We start from the raw sequence: 6,956 nt of genomic DNA on the forward strand, positions 1-6,956 counted from the left end.
ATTGTATGTCGGCCGCTCGCATGATGCGAGCATGAACTTGGGCGACGCCATGGTTACTATCTTGATTTAAGGCCGCGTCCTTTTCAAATGTGTGCGCGGACATGAAATTGGCCACAGGCGTTTGGCGCACTGTCGATACAAATGTTAACTAGGACGGACGCCGAACGACGGTCGACTCGAATGGACAAAAAGTGAATAAAAACTCCGTTCGTTTGGGTCGACGTGGAGTTGCTCTTAGAGCAAGTACAATAAGGTACAATCAGCAGGCTGTAAGGATTAAAATATTATATTTTTGCTGAGTTGGATGAGAGAGAAGGGAAGCGGGCTCTTCGTGAAGAGCCAGCTCTAGCACGTGCTTCTAGGTGCTTTGTGAGAAAGAAATATGGGCCATATATGATAAAAGTGATACTATTTTATAGCTAATCATTATATAAACTAGCTATAAGATGAGCTATAAGATGATTTATAGCCAGCAGTTGGCTATACTACTAACCATGCTCTTACAACCAGTACGACTATTGGATAAGTCTGAATGAATATAAAGTGAAAGTAGGCATGTTTATTTGCTCATATTCATATTCAAAGGAGAAAACCGGTAAACCACTCTGACGGTTTCTTTGCCGAGCAAGCGGTTTAGTCTCTCGCCCCGAAAAAAAAAGCGGTTTAGTCTCGGGCCGGTCCTAAAGAGTTGAAGTTCAAGTTGGCCTTTTCCTGCTTGATCGCAACGGCACTTTTTCGTCGTCGGCTTCCCGCACGGTCGGTCTCTAGCGGTTTCAACATCCCACGTACCCATCATGATGCAGCTACGGGCAAAAGCATGACATTTCCTACACAATCCAACAAAACCGTGAGTTTTCACTTAGGCCTCATTTGGTTAAGGGGGATTGGAGAGGTTTAGAGAGGAAAATCTCCGGGAGGGCCAGAAACCCCACAAATCCTCGGACGTCCATTTGATAGGAGGGGTTTGCTTAGGCCAATCCCCTCTGTTTCCCTTCAATCCCTTCATTTTCATGTGTTTTTAAACCCTCCTGGATAGACTAGTGAAAGCAAAGCCCCGGGGATTTGAGAGGATCGGGTGGAAAAAAGGGATTCACCCAATCCCGTGAAATCCCTCCCTCTCGAAACCTCCCAAACCCCCCTTAACCAAACGAGCCCTTCCGTGGATAAGCAAGCTTTGTCGATCAGTACGTGTCCTCATTCCTACAACAATGTGGTATGATAAATAGTGCGGGTTATATGTAGCGTTGCAGCATTAGCACAGGTTAGGATGGTCACTAAGCTAGCTCATGACCCATGCAGAAGACGGTTTCAGCATAGGACGTGTACCATGCTAGCTAGATTCTCTCTCCAGCAAGTGCCAGGAATACTGATGCTGGAAGCCACATCCGCCTTCATCGGAGGCTGGTGCTCGAAGCAGCTACAGGCGGCTAGGCTACGTGTGTATCCATCTGTCAGTATAAGCAAAACTTTACACGGGCAACGGGAGGAAAGATGGACCATGTGCATGTGCCGCTGCCCGAGCTGGAAAGCAGAAAGATCTCAACAGAGAAATTTGTTCCAGGAAAGCATGACATGGTATCCTGCCGCCCAAGTGCTCCGGGCCCCGTCGTGTTTACCGCTCAAGGAGCCACGGGCAGGCAGCTAGTCTCATCACTCGTACGATGGTGTTGTCGGCCTTCAGCGCTCTGGACGCGCTGCTCACATCCGTCCGACGGCTCTCCGTCCGTTCGCTTATCTATTAGCTTGCTCCTATGATGTTATTTTATGCTTTTTTTGACGTGACTGTGTTGTGGCCTCAGTAATTTTATGTTTATTCACTATGTTGGGTTATGGTTGTCTGGATGCTGGAATATTTGCTTTATATATAAAGCGGGACGGAATTCTGTTTCGAGGTGTTGTCGGCCCGTCATGTTTGCCGTTGATATCTTCAGTGTAAAACTGTTCGTCTTATGAGATTTGGGTCATACTAGACGAAACTTTTTTAATTTTTTTTTATAGTTTTAACGAAAGTTTTTCTGCTTGAATTTTTTTCATCACGATATGACATTAATACTCGTGAAATAGTCTTTCGTTCTGCTTTATAAATAAAGCACCAAGTCTATATCAAGAGTACCAAAACATAGACACATTCTGTTGGGATCATAACACAAGCAAGACCAAAAGAGACGGAGAAGAAATGATAAAAAAAAGCGACCAACTGATCAGATCATCCAGAAGGGGCCGGATGGGCAAGTCGATGGGCCGAAGGGTGAAAGGCATCCAACATCCCTTCAAGACGCGCCTGATCCCTTGGCCTAACCAACGGGTGCCGGTGCTGAAAGAAAGCGAGAAATTTGAAAAAAGCGTCACACACGCGCCGCAGGAAAATCCTCTCTATCACCGTCTTACTCCTCGTGGTCCAAAGGGTCCAGGACATTACAGTGAAGATCAGCCAGAATAGGCGCTTATGGCTGTCAGGCTGCAAAGCGTTGACCTGCAGGAAGTCAGCCAAGTCATAGGTCGTCCATTGAGGCCCAAGCGCATCTCGAAGAAACATTCAAAGCAATCTAGCCGTCGTGGAGAAGAAGAGGATGTGATGGGGTCATAGTCCTAGGATAGGGTCATAGGCCTGCCCTACATGTCCTATCCAAGGACTACCCCACACAAGGGACAAGACCTTAAGTATGCCCCGACTGAATTAAGGTGCCCCCATCATCCAGTCGGTAACAGGCCCAGAATCATCCAGTCGGAGACTAACATTCGGAGAGCACCGGGCCTACCGACTGGATACACTCGGTACGTCGTAACCTCTCTGGAGGGAAACCGTTGTACGTTTCCGGGTGCATTTGCTAGCATTTAGAGCATACGTTACCTGTAACGTATGCATTCAATCGCCACTACTCCACCCCTGAGTCAGAACCGTTGTGGAGGGCAGCGCACTCTATATAAGCCGCCCTCCCCCACTGGTCAAGGGGTTAGCAAATCTTTGTACTCCATATCACACTCGGTAACAAGCTCCGAGAGCACTGAGACGTAGGGCTGTTACCTCCACTGCAGAGGGGCCTGAACTCATACAACCTCGCCGTAGCTAGGACTCTGCCCATCTCATTCGTACCCTACACATCTACTGTCAGGCTTATACCCGGGACAGTTGGCGCCCACCTTGGGGCAGGCGTCTAAGCGACTTTCGGCGAGTTTGCGACTACTTCCTTTCATCATGTCGTCCGGTGGAGATTCGAGCATGGGTCACCAGATCCTCTTCGGCGCTCTCTCCTTCATCGTCGATGATTCGGCGTGGCTTCGGGAAGCACCTCTCGACGTCGAGGCGCTTCCCCGTCGTGGGGCCACGCACTTCCGTGCCGGCGCTCGCGGCGTTCTTCTTCTCCAACAATCGGCTCCATTGCCGGCTTGCACCTTCGTCACGCGCCGCAGCAAGCGATCTCGCAGTCCGCGTCTACAATGTTGGGTGCAACATGCCCGAGCGCGTCAGTTTGCGTCCTCTCAAGTGGCCGTTCTGGAGTCTGTTGTGGTTGCCCCGCATCCCCAGTGCTCGGGCTCGGTTCCGACTGAGCTCCCTTCCGAGTACGTGGGCCTCGGGCCTGCAGTAGAAGTTCACATGGCCAACACCCATGAAGATCCCCACCATCAGGCCGGCCGGAACGAGCGCGAAGTCGGTGAAGCATCCGGTGCACGCCGTCCGCCTCGCCGTTCTGCCAGTCGGCACACCCGGCAGAGCAACGTAGAGTTGTTCCGCACACCTCTCCTCAACTTGGCTGCAGCAGCCAAGATCGCCGATTCCCTCCAGCCGACTGATTCAGAGGCAGGAAGAGGAATCGAGCAGATCCGTGCTCTGTTGCAAACGGCGCAGCAGCAGAATTCAGCAGTCTCCCAGTCGCACAATCGGATCCACAATAGTTCCGTCCATGCAAACACGCATCGGTCGGTTCACAGCCCTGGCTCCTATCAGCACCACAGGGGAGGCAGTCGTTCCATGGTCCGTGAAGATCGCCGCCGTTCGCGCACCCCTCCGCAGGGTGGGCCCTATGGGTCCCGACATCATGATGATCGGCGTTCAGTCGGCGACACTTACGACCCGAGACCCGACGCAAGAGGGCGAATCGCCCAGCGAAGAGTCGACAGGGGTCGAGCCCACCGTGATGGCCACGTTCTGGATCGTCCGAGTAGCAGCAGGACCATCGTGTCCGGCCCCGAGTGTTTTAGTCGAGCCATCCGCTCGGCTGACATCCCGCCCAACTTCCGATTGGCAGCGGGAATCGGTAAATTTACGGGGGAATCCAAGCCTGAAACATGGCTAGACGACTACCGAGTGGCAGTCCAGATCGGAGGAGGGGACGACTATGTCGCTATGAAGCACCTCCCTCTGATGCTCGACGGCTCGGCACGAGCTTGGCTGAACCAGTTAGCCCCCTCAAGCATTTACAGTTGGGCAGATCTGGCCCGAGTGTTCATTAGGACCTTCGAAGGGACGTGCAAACGCCCTGCAGGCCTTGTGGAGCTTCAGCACTGTGTACAGAAGCCGAATGAGCCCTTGCGCGACTTCATCCAGCGATGGAGAACTCTCTACCACACGGTGGAGAGCGTCACCGAGCATCAAGCAGTCTGCGCATTCAAGACAGGCGTACGGTACAGAGAGTTGTACCTAAAGTTCGGTCGGACAGGCGACATCTCCATGAGCAAGATGATGGAGATAGCTGCTCGTTATGCAAATGGCGAGGAAGAAGACCGCATACGGAGCGGCAAACACAAGACAGTCGGCGATGCTGACGGAGGTAACACTCGGAAGCAGAAGCAGAAAGTTCCACCCACACCGCAGGCAGAAGCTGCAGCTGTGACTAGCGCCAAGTTCAAGGGCAAAGGGAAAGCACAATCTGCCCCCAAGAAGAAGCCGTTCAACAATCCCATCCTGGATCAGCCTTGTCCAATTCACACGAAGATGGACGAAGAAGGCAATCCCATATACGCGAAGCATACCACTCGGCAGTGTCGTCTCCTGATCCAGGGGTTCAGCGAAGGAAAGTCGAGTGAGAAGAATCTTGAACAAGATGAGGAGGATAAGGAGGATCCGTTCCCCCAAGTCCATGCAACCCTCATGATTTTTGCTGACGTCGAAAGCAAGAGTCGACTGAAGCTAGTGAACAGAGAGGTCAACATGGCCGTTCCGACTGCTCCCAAGTTCCTTAGATGGTCTCAGACTGCGATCACCTTTGATCAGTCGGACCATCCAACGCATGTCCCCACTCCAGGAAGACAGGATCTGGTCGTCGACCCGGTGGTGGAAGGAGTCCGACTGCGCAAAGTCCTCATGGACGGCGGTAGCGGACTGAACATCATGTACGCCGACACCCTCAAGGGAATGGGCATTCCGATGTCCATACTCAGCGAGAGCAATATGCAGTTCCACGGAGTCGTCCCCGGACGGAAGGCCAAGTCACTCGGCCAGATCGCGTTGGACGTCACTTTCGGCTCCGACAAAAACTTTCGCAAGGAGAAGCTCACATTCAAGGTGGTGGATTTCCAGAGCGCTTACCATGCAATTCTGGGCCGCCCGGCGTACGTGAGTTTCATGGGACGCCCGTGCTATGTGTACTTGAAGTTGAAGATGCCAGGTCCAAAAGGCGTTATCACCATCACCGGCAACCGTCAGCGAGCCGAGGAGTGTCTGCAAGAGGGATCAAGGATCGCCGACCAGCAGATGGTTGTACTCGAGCTCGAAGAGTACAAGAAGACAGTCGACCCTGCCGACTTAATGCGCTCAAAGAAGCCAGCTTCTGAGTCCGCGTTCCAGTCAGCGGGAGAGACTAAGAAGGTAAGCATCCACCCGACGGACGAGTCTGCCGCCTCGACGAACATCTCCACCACCCTCGATCCTAAATAGGAAGCCGAGCTCACCCAATTCCTCCATGAGAACTGGGACATCTTCGCATGGAAACCTTGTGACATGCCGGGTGTACCCAGGGAGTTGGCTGAGCACCGACTGCATGTGGATCCCGTCGCTCGGCCCGTCCGAGAGCGCCTGCGTCGGTCCGCCGCGCACAAGAGGAAGGCAATCGGAGAAGAGGTGGCCAAGCTGCTGGCTGCCAACTTCATTCGCGAGGTTCACCACTCCGAGTGGCTCGCCAATGTCGTCATGGTGCCCAAGAAGGACAAGTCACTCCGAATGTGCATTGACTTCAAACACCTCAATAAGGTCTGCCCGAAAGACCATTTTCCGCTCCCCCGCATAGATCAAATTGTCGATTCGACTGCGGGATGCGAGCGTTTGTCATTCCTTGATGCCTACTCGGGTTATCATCAGATCCGTCTGTATGGTCCCGATGAGTTGAAAACGGCCTTCATCACCCCGTTTGGGTGCTTCTGCTACATCACTATGCCTTTCGGTCTGAAGAATGCAGGAGCTACCTTTATGCGCATGATCCAAAAATGTCTCCTCGACCAGATCGGTCGCAATGTGGAGGCATACATGGATGATATCGTAGTCAAGTCACGCAAAGGTTCCGACCCGCTGACTGACTTGGCAGAAACATTCGCCAACCTTCGTAGGTACGATATCAAGCTAAACCCAGCCAAATGTTCATTCGGTGTTCCCAGCGGAAAGTTACTCGGTTTCTTCGTTTCCGAACGAGGGATCGATGTTAACCCCGAGAAGATCGGGACCATCGTCCGAATGGATAGGCCGGTCAGAATACACGATGTTCAACGGCTCACAGGTTGCCTAGCGGCTTTGAGCAGGTTCATCAGTCGACTCGGCGAAAAAGCACTTCGTCTGTACCGACTCATGAAGAAGTCAGATACCTTCGAGTGGACAGACGAAGCCCAAGTCGCATTCGACGACCTCAAAGTACTACTTTCCACCCAGCCGGTTCTTACTGCTCCGCTCAGTAAAGAGCCCCTTCTTTTATATATCGCGGCTACAAATCAAGTCGTCAGTACTGTTCTTACAATCGAGCGAGAAGAAG

Source organism: Hordeum vulgare, chromosome 4H, assembly GCF_904849725.1.
Source record: "Hordeum vulgare subsp. vulgare chromosome 4H, MorexV3_pseudomolecules_assembly, whole genome shotgun sequence".
Lineage (NCBI taxonomy): Eukaryota > Viridiplantae > Streptophyta > Magnoliopsida > Poales > Poaceae > Hordeum > Hordeum vulgare.